We start from the raw sequence: 15,384 nt of genomic DNA, 5'->3' as shown, positions 1-15,384 counted from the left end.
ACTCTCACATCATTTCCACACAGTGGTCTGGTGTACCTGGCAGTGCGCAGCTCTGACTGACTGTGTCTTTCCAGCGCTCTGTAAGCCAGCAGAATGTGGAATGCCTTGGCATGAAATCTAATTTCTTACAGTAAATGCTAGTAAATGGGGAAACGAGTCATTTTTATTCAGCTGTGGCATACCAGACATTTCCCAAACTTTCTTCATTACCTTACCATACATTTACTTAGTCCAGATCACCCCTGTCATCCGTTTGACATGGGGATGGTAATGCATTTTCAATCTGAATAGGGTGACGCACTCTAATCTCTTTAATTAGCTCCATTATATCCTTTCTGGTTCAAGGCCCCCGATGTTTTTGACATTTTTTTTTAAAGAGCAAAAGAAATAAGCTCAAATGGCGCACGGCATATTTTATAGAAGATGAAAAATAAAACCTTTTGGTTTCTTAGTGAAGCCAAAAAAGGAATAAATTGCACAATATTAAACATTTATAGTTGGCTAATGTATTCATACCCCTCGTAGTGATGTAACCAAGTTGGTTCCAGCTCAACAACTAAGTCTTTCTGGCACGACATAAATGGAAACACAACGTCAATACCGATCACCACAAAAACAGCTGTCCACAATAATACTGTATAGAATTCTAAATACACAATGTTGAAAATGATCAACAGCTCAGCAATCTGTATTTTGCTATTCTAACACTGGCACTGACAACATAGAGTAGTTGGGTTGAGGTCTGGAGATCACTAGGGCCAATAAGGAACGTGGACCTTATGCTTCCTTAACCATATGGTTATAGACATGAGGGGGTGCTTGAGGACATTATCCTGCAGGTGCTAATTTGACACCAGGAAACTGGGTTGTAGATAAAATCTGATTTGCTTGGAAATCCATCTGTCACTTAGGCCTATTTCTATCAATTAAAGAGGTCCAGGTCTAGATGATGCAAAGACAACCCCACTTCCATGTTTCACAGAAAAGATGACATTCTTTCTCAACACGAACATCACCTTTCCCTGCTTAGCGTACTGTCCAAGTCTAGCGAGACTGTCCAAAAACTGGGGGTCGAGGTTTTTTTCTTTTATGCTGTGGAACGTGGTTGCCACAGACACTAGTTTCTTGAGGTAAATTGTGAACAGTAGTCTTGGAAGCGCTGTATATTTAAGTTTTTTTCTTTAAAGATTCCCTATTGTTGTCATTGGGTGTATGATAGCCTCCGAGACAGCTGTTCTGACAAAACCTTCCTACATCCTCTTCTGGGTGTGTAGCAACCATCTTGAACTTCTGAATGAACACCAGTTGAAACTAGAATGTCTTATAGGTCAATAGAATTGTTGAGGTCTACAATCTTTTAGTGTATGTTTCCACAATTCTGTGATTTTCCCACTGATCACATGGCTCTGAGTATTGTGCTTTTGCATTCTCCATTGAAGTCATTCAAGGTGATTTTTAGAAGCCTCTCTAAAGGTTCCAAGGCTTTGTAAAACTACCCAACAATTAAAAAACGTTTAAGTTTTTTTGTTAATAACCACTATTCCTGACATATTTTCAGGGTGTGAATACATTTGAATGTTAATATTTAGAAATATATGCAATTATTTTGGACAGGTTATGCTTTTAATGTTATGGTTAATGGTGTTTTGATTTATACAACAAATACTAAATGTATACCTGCGTTCTTTTATAAACCAAACTTTACTTACATTGAATAAATTTGGACATAGGTGCATATAATCCAGAAACCACAGATAGTAAAGAGAACTACAGTGCATGAGCAGCACGTAGAGTTTAGTTACATTTTAGCATGGAAGAAGTTATTTCAGTTCACATTTACAAGAGTAGGCTTTTATATGGATAAACATGGAAATTCCATGGACACTATATATGACACACTCTTTATAAACACAGAGCAGGATGCTAGGCCTAGCACTCTGCCATAATTTTGCATGCTTGTGTTAAAAAACACAGGTCCTTGTCCCTCTAACAGCATCTTACTTACGGTCAGATGACGTGGTGTTGAATATGTGTTTATGAAGCTGGTGAGGACACACTGGACAAGCTACAGGTCTCTGGCAGAGAGTGCCCAGCACGGTGCAGACTGTGCCCCAGGGAGTAATGTCATTCTTCTCTGCCGATACCAAATGTCTTTCAGCTGCTGTGTGGTTTCTTCTAGAACACAAAAGAGGGACTCATTAAAACAGTGCTTTTGTGTGCCACTCTGCAGGTCTTTTCCAAAACACAGAAAGAAAAAATCCTACCCTCTGCCTGACTACGGCTGCTTCAACACGTACTGCTTGGTCCGTAATGAGGCTAACTCAAACCCGCATGTTAAGCTTCCTGTTTCGGTGACTGCTTTCAGTGAAAAGCAGACCATACAGCCACCTGACTGCCATTAGAAACGTCTGGAGTCAACAGCATATAGAACTGCTGTTTTTACGTTTTATTTTTTTTTCTAAAAACGGAAGAAAAATGGAAATCATTAACAACCTAATAAGAGTGGAATGCATACTAAATGTGCATTAGTGTATATGGTTCATTTAAGGACGAGTTGTCTGGCTTCCAAACTCAAATTCTGTTGAATAATTTACAGCATTTTCTTGAGCTCCTACAACTGTTCAAAACCTTCTACAATGGAAAAAAGCAAAAGCAAAGGGTATAGTGCTGTGTACCTTGACAAGGGGAGAAGAATATATAGATTAGATCACAGAAATTCCAAGAGGAGGGTATGTACCAGCCAAGCCACAGCGGCTCATCTGACGTTCTGACAAAGATTGATTTTCTATTGATTTTGACGCTGAGGTGCAGCTTCATTTTGCTTGCCCTGAAGGGCTGGTGGAAAGGTTTCAACCAGGCCTGCTTCATGACAGCTCTCAACTCTCACATTTGATGATGGAGGCCAAATTACAAAAAAAAAAAAAAAAAAGAGACAGCTTATTGGCAGCTAGCTTCTGGGAAATCGTCATTGAATCTCTTCAATATGATCAGCTGAGGAGCGGTTACATTCATACAGCTGTTTATAAGATCTAAGTCATACATTAGTGGTAAATAATGGTTACTGGCTTGACTAGGAAGAATTGTGAATGAACTATACTTGCTGAATGCATGCTGAGTGGTGCGTCTCTAACCAGTAGAACATGTTTTGTGGCTCACTGTATGGAATTATTTTGAGGACCTTTAACATAATTTTTAGATTTAAAAATGCTGCTACAGTATATGTGTCTGCCTAAAACTTTCTCATACACTTCATAAATCACAGAAAGGTCTTGTGAATCCAATGTTTACTTCTAGAAAAAATGAGCCCACTGCTACCGCCATGTTTATCATGTGGAGCATTGCAAGGCATGCAAATAAGGTCATAAAGATTATTGGCCCGTCTCCATTAGTCCTGTGAGTTTCATTACCCTGCCTAATCACCTTCACTGTTTCAGTACATTACTGTACACTGCACTGAATAGTGAGCACATTCACACACCATTATCATGGTGGTACTGAATCACAGGCTTCAGCATGGACAGAAATGCTTCATAACCTTGTCAGTGTCTCAAATGGTTAAACATTTGACAGTGTTCAATTCTGCCGCAGTCTAGCGGATATGCTAGAGTGTGACCTTTGAACCTTTAACCTTTGACATTGAACCATTATTTTGTGGGTTCCCAGTATACAGCACACCAGTGCCCAGTCTCATCATTGTGCTCATTTCGGTCTCTTTTTGGTTAATCTTTTCCAGTACTGCCTGGCACATTGGGCTCTTCAGCGGTGTGTCTTTTTGTCATTTGCTTAGGAAGGCTCAACAGCCAAAATGCTGAGTTTCTTCTTTTTACTTTTCAGTGTGTAAATTTACCTTTACTTGTTCCTCCTCAGCCTACACACGCTGACAATGCTCCCCACTTCAACTTCTTTTGGTTGTTACTGTGCTTTTATCACATGTGAAGAAATGCACAGTGGTGATTTCTGGGAGCCACTGTACATTTTGAAGCATGTCTGATGCTCAGATCCCTTCATAGCCACTGCTGAATCTCTGTGAAGTCCTTGGAGCCATTAAGATCTCCTTTCAAGATGTGATCATCTGGCCTGCAGCTCTCTAAATGGTACCACCTCCTCGATCAGCTGACCCCTTCCCATGGCTAGTAGTTAAATACTTCCACCTGACCCTAATAGAACTCATCTCTTCAAGCTTCTTCAAGGCAGAAGCATTGAAATAATTATTGAACTGGCTCATCAGTTCAGACTCAGGTTTCACCACATCACATGAAAAGATCAAGCAAACTACTAATTTAGCTTTAATTTATTTTAAACATTCATGTGAATAATCTCAGAGATTATTATCACCATCATGGAATGCACAACTCATACACTTCATAGATGTGTAAAGAAACAGACACATTACTCTGTGTGATTTCACTTCACTGAAACAAGATACTCATGTGAGAAACTTGAACCAATAATTCTCAAATCCAACTGGTGTCTAGATCTTAGCTGTAACTGGTCTAATGAATGGAAATGCTTAAGGCACAGGACAGTGTCACTGGTGACAAAGACACTCAAATTGAACAAACCTTTTAATGGTAAATTAAGAACAATGTTTAAGCAGCTAATAGGAATTCTAAAAATCGAAAGAACAATTGATGGGTAAATATAATCACTGGACTGTTTTGTAAGAGGTGCATTTTCATTTTAAACAGTGCGTTAGGAATATATCCAGAGGATTGGAACCAGGACAGGCCATCAAGACCCTGAACAAATCCATTCAATGCCAATTATAATGTGTTCTTCCCAACAGCTGGGCAGTACAATTGTCAAAGCACTGATAATCGTTCCCAACATCATGCAACAGGAAAACAGTCCTATCTGAGAGACATCTTCCCCGACCGCGGACCTTACGGCTACACCCTCTCTGGAAACATCTGTCTCCAGCTTCCTGTTTGCTACATACTGTAGCAACAGGCAGGTCGTGTGCAAGAAGGAGTCATCTCAAGATATTTCGAACCAAACAGCCAACACAGCTCATTATACAGCTATTCCTCTAATTCAGATTCCCATTCTTTTGTTGTGTAAGGGTCACATGACCTTTTTTTATTTGGCTACTCTGCTACTAGATAGATTGATTAGCTCTGGTTTAAAAGAACAATCTTTCTTGTTAATGTGAAGGAGGAGCAGTTCACCTGATCAGACCTCAAGCGTTCAGATAGCACTTATTTATTTTAAAATAATACACATCGAAATATGCATATCAAACATACTGTAGATCAAAAGGTCCCAGGAGGGTCTTTAAAAGACTGATGCATGTGAGACTTGTCTTCAGTCAAGTGATCGGGGACAGAAGGAAAGGAGTCTGAATTCATCTGCATTAAACTGTTACTTTTGAGCTGTAATACTTTCATTTTAAAGACCAAATGACTCCACTTATATTTACATTCGATGAAAGAACCTACCCAAGATTCCAGATGAACAAAAACAGACCATTCCTTGATTAATTAGAAATAAATCTATAAATATTAATGATACCCATGTTCAAACAGGTACAAGCTGAGCATGCATGACAAAAAAAATGACTGAAATGAAAATGACACAATCAAAGTGCTTTCTGTAATTGCTGGGACAAAAAGCCCTCTAACCCAATACAAATCTTCAATGCTGAACACTTTTCTGTCTCTAAGAGTTCTGCGCAGTTCAGCAGCTAGATTAGATTTAAAATTATTTACAATGCAACAGGATTTTGTTTAAATTATTTTTCCACCCTACATTTTCAGAGTAAACCACTGTTCATAATTCATGCTCGGCAGAGAGAATGTCATTCGTTAAATATTCATTCACCTTAATTAGAGAATTTCTTTTCCGTAGCACAGATTATGAAAGCCAGAAGATTTTTTTTTTTGGCATCCGCTTTGAATCCAGTTGTGTACATTTTCTCCAATATATATTTGCCATTTGAAGCTGTAATTATTTAGGAGAAAGGGAAACGAAAAAAAACGCTTTGGGACTGGTCTGATGGAGAAGATCGCAGGTCAGTAGAGGAATACAGGAGTGGTGACATCAGAGCTCGTCTCTCTCCTGCCGCCGTTAGCTGGCAGGAATGCCACAGTAAGATAAAAATGCTTACGTTGTCCGTCAGCGTGCCTCTGTGGTCTGCAGCTCACTCTTCGGGCAGGGCAGTCCACACATGGGCTCGGCAGCTGATCTTCATTGGAGCAGGAACCTTGCAAAAGTCAGCACTGAACCTGAAAATGAAGGAACGAGAAAGAGAAAAGGGAGCTGAGCCGAGCCTTCAGGAGGATCAGTGCATTGCTCTTCTGTCTGTCCAGTTCCCCGAGCACCGTCCACTCGCGCTGGCGCACGGACCCCTGCTGAGACCTGCCACACGAGTCCGTCTTTACAGAAACACAGTCACAGAGCCAGGCCTGCCCCGGGGAGACCCAAGAGCCACAGAGCAAGGACGATGAAAGCACCACGGAGCTGCTTCACATCTGAAAGCCCACACGCGCTGTTACACGTTGTTTTCCACTGAGCAAAAATAAAAAAAGTAGAAAACTGCATTTTTCAGCTGGGGTGGTTTCTATCTCTGCAATACGCAATCAATAAATGACTGGCCATGTGTGACCATTAACTCAAAATACTCCAGATGGTATTTGGAAGCCGCTGGCAATTGCATTAATACAGTCAAACCCAATGGTTATCCATTAAGGTATTTTGAAAAAGATATTTATTTTGATATTTTTTTTTAATTTTTAAATTGCACATTTCTTTCTGACACTCTGCTCAGCCGTATCGTCGGCTGCGCCCATTCGTTTCTGAACCTATATGCATCATCTCAAGTGGCAAAACACTGTTTTTAATTATTGCTACATATAAATTAAACACTCTGATCGGCACATCTGGGCCTATTTTCATTTCTAATCCGCAGAGAGCATGGCCAACGCCAGTTTCCTTCCCTGCATCAAGTCTACCTCTGAGGGTCAGTTAAACAAAAAGCGTTTTCTCCTACTGCGAGCACAAGCCGTAGTCAGCTGTAGGGGGGCCACTTCATTCTGGCCTTGCCATACGTCGGTATACAGAATATCACATTTTCCTTGAGTGTGCTGTGAATTATTGATAAAGAATCATATTTATAATATATACCGTATGTGGTTTTCTGAAGTACAGCAGTGGCAGCTTATTAAATAATACATAGAAACATCTCCTGGGGGGGTATTTAAATATCTCCGACAGACAGAAGGCCTGGTTAGACCTTCTATCAGAAGTCACACATTTCAGAACAACCACCAGCTTCTGTCACGAACAAAGGACTGGTGTTCAGTCTATGATAATACAGTATATACTGAACCTTCCTTTATGGTACATGTACCCTTAAGAGACAGACAAAATTCCATGGGCACAAGATACCAACATGAAGAGCAGAAATAAATTTCACATACAGTACACAACACTGTGTATTGTCATATTTTATTAAACATATACGGCGAAAGCAAATCATGTGTGACAAATAGGACCAGACACTTCGTATACATTTTTTTTAATATGAACTGAGGATAGACTGTGCGTGCCTGATAGGTAAGTGTACACCTGTCATTGTTCATCAATATCTCCAGCGTGGCTCGACAGAGACGTACAAACAGCACGGGAGAGCAAGGGAAATGCAGAAGAAGAAAAAAATGCAGGAGTTATTTCTGATGCTGCCTGCAAAGACCGGCGTTTCTAGTGGAATTGTCCTGTCGTTTTTAAAAAACAAAAAGTAATCTGTTTCATCTGGGCAGCTCACCAGCCAGCCAGTAAGTGTACATACTGTGTATACGCACACAGAACACTTCATCTGGCACTACAAGAGAGATATCAGGTAGTACGGAGTTAAACTGGGCTGACCACTTTCACATGCACAAGACCATATTTAAAGAGATCTCCAGTCTGGCTCTGTAAAAAACAGGAGTGATTCTATCCCAACATCTCCTGTGTTAGCCAGGAGCAGAAGCTGTTCATGTTTGTCATTTCAAACCTGATGTTAGAAAGATTTACACCGCTGAACTGAATTGTCCAGCAGGGTTAATGTTTCTGCTCTAAATGGGTCACATTACTGAACGCTTACCCTCACACATCAAAATGGTGACTCTTTGTGGACATACAATATACTGTACCCATGACCAGGTTTTAGTTAAACTTTTCCAATCGATTATTTCTTCTCCCGAGTGGAGGATCCAGATAATGAAGGGCTCTGTATTGTACTAGTGCTGTACCAGTAACACAGAGAGATGGTGTGATCTTCCTACCACTGGGTTATGTGCTGTGCCTCTCATTCACACTGGAGTGACCCCTGCTGTTCTCTCCCAACACAGTAACAGCTTGAGAAACACTCCCGCTGTAGTGTAGTGAATTCTCTGGTTTGCGTATTCTCATCCAGAGGGAAAAGTGTCTTTATTGTCAACACCAATTAAACCTTTACATTCCTTTTGTTTTTAATTTTTGGTATTTGAAGCGACCTCCTATTTTCACCCTCTCAGTGTGGGTTGCTTGATTCGGGTCTGATCTGCTTGGGGCCTGCATACTATGCATAAAGTCTCTTAAATGCTTTGCACATTGTACTGAAAGTACCAAGTTTAATTTAAAATGGCATCACTGACTGCTGCTGGAATGAATTATCTTACTTGCTGTACAGTGCTTTAATTATATATGATTTCACTTAATAAGACACTCTTACATCTATGGACGTCCTGTTACTGTTAAGCTGTGAGAGTTTGGTTATATTATTAACAGTGATTTACAGCTGCACGCAAGCAATACAATAAGTTATCAAACAATGCAGATAACATAAAAAAGAAAAGAAATTCAAATGCTTGCAATATATTAGCATAAAGATAAAATCATGCAGGAACAGATAAGTGCAGGTGACTAGCTGTAGAGCTATTATAATTTAAGGGATAAGGGTGTTATAGAAAAGTGTGTTCATTTTACCTTATATTGCTATATTTGCCAGATGCTTTGCTGACATTTTATATTTTGGTCAAATTTGTTTTTGTACACAGTTTTGTCCTATTTGAATTATTTTATGCAGTTCTAATGCTGCTTAAATGTGGCTGAAACCAAAACTGGCTTCATTCAAGAAGAAACTGGATGAGATCCTTTGATTAAATAATTATTCATTTCCACAGGGGCTGAACGGCCCCCTCTCATTTGTAACCTTTCTTATTCTTATGCACTTAATTGTTGTCAATTTCAATTAAAAAAACAGCTGGAATTACTTTGTTAAGGAAATAAAAAGAGAAATGAAGTTCCAAAATTCACAATAACATTTTTCCAAAGACCCAATTTCCTCCCATTTTCATGCATTTAAGGATAAATCTGCATTTGTAATAATCGACACCTGTCTTTCTGGCCCCGTCTTCCTTCCATCCAAAAAGACAGCAGTGGTTCAGCTGTCTCTGATTTAACTCTGTGCTCTCAATCTGTACTTAACACCCAAAATGTGCAATAATGGGGGCACTAGCACCGTCCCATCAAATATCACTTTTTTAAAATAAAATTATAGCACTTGGAAATAACTATCAGCAGTTCTATGTTCATGCCATCACTTGGTCTGTCGTGTCTGGTATTCATAAGTGCTACCACAGACACTATATTTTCAGACTATTAGGGTAGCTGTGTACTATATAACTTTACATCGTTATGTATCATCGCTGAATAAAATATTTGGAAAGGAAATGACTTAGATATCATTATCTGAATGGGGCAGCCCTGCAAACATCTCTTTTTCCCCCTTTTTTTTCTCTAATTACAATATCGTCTGGTTGAGTTGGAAGCACTCAAACACACTCTCCATATACACGTCTACTGCACACGTAACTTTTATGTGTAAAGAGGAACAAGCTCACTGTTCTTGAGAAGGGGGTCAGCAGTGAGACCTCGAAGTGCCAGAGGGAGGGACGACGCTCTACTTTCTAAATGAAGCAAGATGTAGGCCAGTGTGTGTCCTCACGTGAACCGGGAGGAAAAGGCACGATGTGCAGGGTGAAAAGAATATGCGGCCATTTAGCAGCTTAACATTCACTCTTCTGCCTTTAATGCACAAATGATTTCATAAAGTTGCTGGTTCAAATGAATTTTCCTCCCAAACAGGCCAAATGACTGCACCTAAACCGATTATCTTTAATAAATGATTGTGAATTTTCGATTGTTATTCAATTTGCTGAAGTAGCAGAGATGGCAATTCAGAAGACGGCTGCTTGCAGCCGGCACCTCATTAAGTCTAGGGGTGATCAATGTCACTGTTATTTCAACTGCACAGTTCACATCGGTTTTTGTTTTATTATTCTAATCTACATTTTTCTGGACATGTGCCCGTCCAGTTCAATTAATAAGTGCTTGGGTTAAAAATAAAACTAGATCTCAGGTTTTCACTTATTTGGTGAAAAATAGAATAAATATTTGAGAGCTAAATAATATTCTTATAGATGAAAAACACATAGTGGGAGGGAGACTGTGTGTGTGTTCAATTTCACTCACAAGACATGCATTAAATTAAGATGTGACATTAAGCAATATGGAAGTGATATTTTATTTCTGTATTTGGTAAGCAGTCAAATTCTGCCAACACGTCCAAATCATTAGTATTTACCAAAACAAACTAAATCAGTTTTCCCAACAGAGTCACAGATTTGACAAAAACAAATAAATACTAACTTACTGTACATGAAAGCTGTGTACTTCCATACTTACAATTACTTTCTGAAAGACTGTGATTCAATTTAGTCTTTGTTTTTCCAAAGAAAAGCTTCTCTTCCATTTCAAAATACAAGTAGAAAGACATGACTGTTTAATTCTACTCCCTCTGTAACACAACTAATTGTACTTTCAACAGCAACATTAAGCTGACGCCTGAAATGGTAAGGCATCATCTACAGATTGTTCGTACATGGTATTTTCTTTTCTGCACATATTAGTTTTCCTGGAAGAGCTTACCAACCAATCACACTGCTGAAGGGGTGGGAGAAAAGCACAAGCGGCCACTCTTACCCCTCAGAAGAGAGTCGTGTCAGCATTTCAGGGTTTTGAAAAGGAAACGCCACAAAGCCCCCTGCCTCTTGCCTGTTCGCTTTCAGGAGAGCCACTGCCAACCCCTCCCTCTCCCACTCGGAATAGCAAATGAAGTAAGAGGCCGCCAGCACAGCCGCCGTGTGGAGATCTGCTCTGGAAGAGGGCAGGTACCCCATGACATCACAATGAAAGGCTGACAACTTTTCCATTTTTCAATAATCTGGAGAAGGCAAGAACAATGTCGCCAAATGACAGACACCGATTCATTACACGTCGGAGGCAAACAGTTGCAGCCTAAAGGAGAGCAGAGCCATCGAGACCCACATCCCTCTCTCTGACAGAGATCACAGCGGTGAGGATGCAAAAACATTGCCTTATTGCCTCTCCCAGTGCCTCTTGGTGGCCCATTTCCAGACACTGCCACAGAACAGTGGCTATATGCTACTGAAACCCAAATGCAGTGCTGTATGTATCCAGTCCTCGCTTTTCAAGCCTTGCTTTGTCTATTGTTAGCAGGAATATGGTGAAGAACAAGAAAAGATGGTGCAATACTCTGCTTCTGATGTGCAACAGAAAGAACGTGGTGTGAGCTAGGACACTCTGCGGTTTCTGAATGGGCCCTTTTCAGCTATTCTGGATGTGACACTGAAGCTCTCTGAATAATACAGTGCTGCCATTGTATTATATAATGTATGTTTACTGTAATCCCAATGCTTTTTTGGCTAATAATAGCTTCCTATTTCCAGGTAGAAGAGATCTGGCAATAAACCAGCCAGTCCCGATTAAAGGCCTGTATTCATGACTGCTGGTAACATTCTGATGAATCATTTTCCTGAAAGTCACAGAGTTCTAAAGCTCCAACGCTTTGACACAGGCTGGAGTGAAATCCCTCCCTTTCCTGCAGCAAGTGCAAGATGAAACACACAAAAGGAAAGAGAATGCACGTAGACCGCTTCTCCCCCCCAAAAAAAAATAGTTTGCATTCATGCAAACATGATTTTTAACAGATCTTTGCAAAACCCTTCTGGAAAGCCTGCCCTTGGAAATAATAAAGTTCAGAGTCCTTTTGATTTCCGATGTTTTGTTAATCAAATCATATTTACATTGCTCTATACAGTATATGAATTCTTTAGTCCATCTACAAAAGTTATACTTTCATCAGGATGCATTTTTTTAGCCTGTTTCAAAGTGGATAGAAAACAGAAACACTACCGCAAAGCTCTGTACAGAAGAATGAGCCTTCAAACAAGATAATGCAGAAGACCCTGCAGAAAAGCACATAACAGAGATTCAAGCCAGCACCTTTTCAATCTGTTGTTCTTTGGAAGCTTGGAAACAAATACAGATGCTGGGATTTGAAAGGGGGAGATAAAAAAATTAGTGTTTCAGATCCTCTAAGAGAAAAGTTTGAATAAATCGCCTTCATTTTTGTGAGTTTTCAAACTGTTAAAGAAAAACATAGGATTTTTTTTTTCCCGTTTTAAAATTTGTTGAGTTAATCAGACTCGGTAATTTCTGTGATTGCAAAAATAGTCGTAAAAATCCATCTTTGTGAAATAAGCTGTAATCTGGTTTTAATTTGCGAGTCACTTGATTTTACACCAGCAGCAGTGCAGTCTGCATGTTGCTCTTTCGCAAGATGATGCGTCACTCCCAGTGCTTTTATCAGAACCACTGCCAGGGAGCAGTGTTCTCTTCAAACTTCAAAACACACTGGGGAAAAAAAAATCACAGAAAGCACTCCCCTCCCAGCCCTCCTACACACTCATACACTCCTCCATTGTACTCCAGCATTATCAACCTGCAATGGTATGTTGATGTACAGTTTTAATAAGAACATGAATTTATACAGCTTAATCATCTTTAAAGGAGGTGGAAATTAGCAGTACTCAGACAGCTGGTGTCAAGATTAAGAACTACCCCCACTTTAAAAATATTTTTGTTCTGATGCCAAGAACAAGAGAAAAAAAGCAAACAATAACAAGCCCTTACCAAAGCTACTCTGCAATGATCACACTTATCACTATGGTGTTAATATAACAGGAAAGCCTCTCTCGTTGGCACAATGCTCATTAACTAGTTATCTGCCGGGCAGTTCCCAGACAGGCAGTCTAGGGAGAGCAATCACAGGCTTTGCTTCAGAAACATGCAAAGTGCTGCTCTTCCTCAGGTTCTTTGCTGGGCTGCACTGGAGCACTATGTCCATGCCAAGGTTCTATAGCACAACAGCATGGAATTAATCACCTCTGAGATATGCAGTATGTCCAAGAAGGGAGTTTCATCCCTACAGAAAGCAGGATGAGATCCCATCCCAAGGCACTATCTACACACCATGTTTTCTGCGTGACCCCATGCCTTCACACAACACAGTCTCCTGACACATGGAGGGAGAGTTAGAAAAACTTTAATTACATTTTATTACAAACACAAATGTTACAGTTTGTCTTTTGGAATGGAGGTGTTTACTCTTCCTACTTCCTTTTGACATGAATGTAGTTTTCCGAAGTTACCTGATCTACGGGGTCATGTTGAAAACTATAGCTCCCCTCTCTCCCCAGTGTTCCTGTTCCTTTCCTTGTTTTCTTTGATGGCGTTAACTTATTATATTGTATTACACCTGTGTTGTCAACTTGGTACAAATGAATTTACCTTCTATTCCCACTTATCGTTTTTATCTCCCCACCAATGAAAACTGTTCTATTAAAAACAGGATGTTTCTTTGCTAAGACCTACTCTTGCATTGCTATGTAACATGTATGTACCATGGACACTGATGACATTTTCCAAACTGATAAGATATCCCATGCTCCATTAAAACCTCAACTCAAATGTTGATACTATAGCGGTTCATCCCTGAGGTCATTCACTGTGTCCACAAGGACTAGTTTCGACAAAGGGATCTTCCAGCAGCTTCAGACTGACTCTAGTATTGAATGGTTAAGTAGGCGATCAGTTTGAGGAACAGGTCTGACACAGAGGAAGAGACAGACAAGTATGAGGTCACAGGAGGCCCACTGACAGGTGGAAGGAGTCATGAAGTTCTACAAGGCTGGTGACAGCACAGAGAGGTATGTACGTTGGTGAACACTGGGATGGCTTTACTCAACGGTAGAATTATTCAGTGACTCAGGGCCTTGGCCTGCTCTCTTTAACTGCTGTCAGAAACCAATTATTAACTAAAGAAAAAAAAATCCAATTTAGAATAAGATAAAGACTATTATTGAAAAGGACTGAAGAAATAAACAAGGACAAAGGTTTTTGCTGCAATATAAAGTTTGCCCCATTTTTATTTTTACAGACTCCCAGCTCAATTCCAACAAAGGCTCAGTAAAACATATTTTGCATATATTAACTTTTCCCAGACACCTTGAAGCCTTTACAGGTACTTACAGAAAGTCCCGGAGAAGCAAATTCCTTCTGAAAAACCCTAACAACTCTCACCACCTTGTTAATCTTTACCAAAACATCAGTTCCCCATAAAACAAAACTTCTAACTGAGACCAAAAGGTGAGCTTTCAGTCAAGAATATATCTTAACACCATCTTCACCCATCTTTATATCATTGCAATCTTATTGGACACTGCATAAGCCTAACATGTTTCCAAATGACAAACAATTTCCAGAATCACAACTGAAATGACTAAAAAACAATCCTATTTTCTAATCTTAACTCCTCTGTTTCAAATTCCATGACGAACATGACCCAATGAAAACATGCTGAGCACCAAACAGATGCTTATCATTTATAACTGAAAAAATAAGGAAATCATAAGGAAATTTAAAATATTAAAATAACAAAGAAAACCCTTTATACATATATACATGAAGTATAGTTACAGTCACATTTTCTCAGCTGTGTTACTTCAGAAACTAAGGATACTGTTACATCTTATAAGTTAAGAAAAGAAGAAAATAAATCTATTTAAAAAAATATTTCTATACCCCTTTTTGCAACAAAGACCAATTCAGCACTGGTCTCACTGACATTATGCAATATGACTGGTCTGTAAGCACAAGCATTACATACAGTACATAGAGTAAGTATTATATCTTTCTACTGCAAACTAATTTAATGTCTATTTGTACTAAGTGAAGAAGAGGAATTTTTTAAATCATGTAAATTGGTGAAAATGAAACAAAGATACTTCTGATATAGCTTATTTCATTTTGTAGCCCGCAGTTTCTAAATATACTGCCACAACACAAAGCTGGGTGACTTGTACCGTGGGAACAGCTTTGCAAGAGACTTTAAACTGAGGTTCTGGTACTTTGTCATTAAAGTCCCCAGCACACTGCACATAAGAGTAGGGGTTATAACACCAGTGTCCTGGCTCAGTTCCACTCTACAATCAATTCCTC

General features: G+C 39.5%; 1 protein-coding gene across 14 annotated transcripts in view; it reads right to left on the bottom strand.

Moving 5' to 3' along the window:
• Positions 1-15,384, bottom strand: part of zbtb20 (zinc finger and BTB domain containing 20) — a 138,423-nt gene that overhangs the window by 16,862 nt on the left and 106,177 nt on the right. For 13 of the 14 annotated variants that reach the window (XM_088638508.1, XM_088638511.1, XM_088638513.1 and 10 more), the window contains 2 exons: positions 6,107-6,224; positions 2,006-2,175 (listed from right to left, as the gene is read on the bottom strand). The gene's annotated coding sequence lies outside the window, so the exon portion shown is untranslated. The remainder of the gene's footprint in view (positions 1-2,005; positions 2,176-6,106; positions 6,225-15,384) is intronic. The other variant, XM_088638519.1, reaches the window with a different exon arrangement.

The sequence above is a fragment of the Lepisosteus platostomus genome, chromosome 7 (genome assembly GCF_059453375.1).
Source record: "Lepisosteus platostomus isolate fLepPlt1 chromosome 7, fLepPlt1.hap1, whole genome shotgun sequence".
In the NCBI taxonomy this organism is placed as follows: Eukaryota; Metazoa; Chordata; class Actinopteri; order Semionotiformes; family Lepisosteidae; genus Lepisosteus; species Lepisosteus platostomus.
The sequence above is the reverse complement of the archived record's forward strand: the minus strand, read 5'-3'. Positions and strand labels throughout refer to the sequence as shown.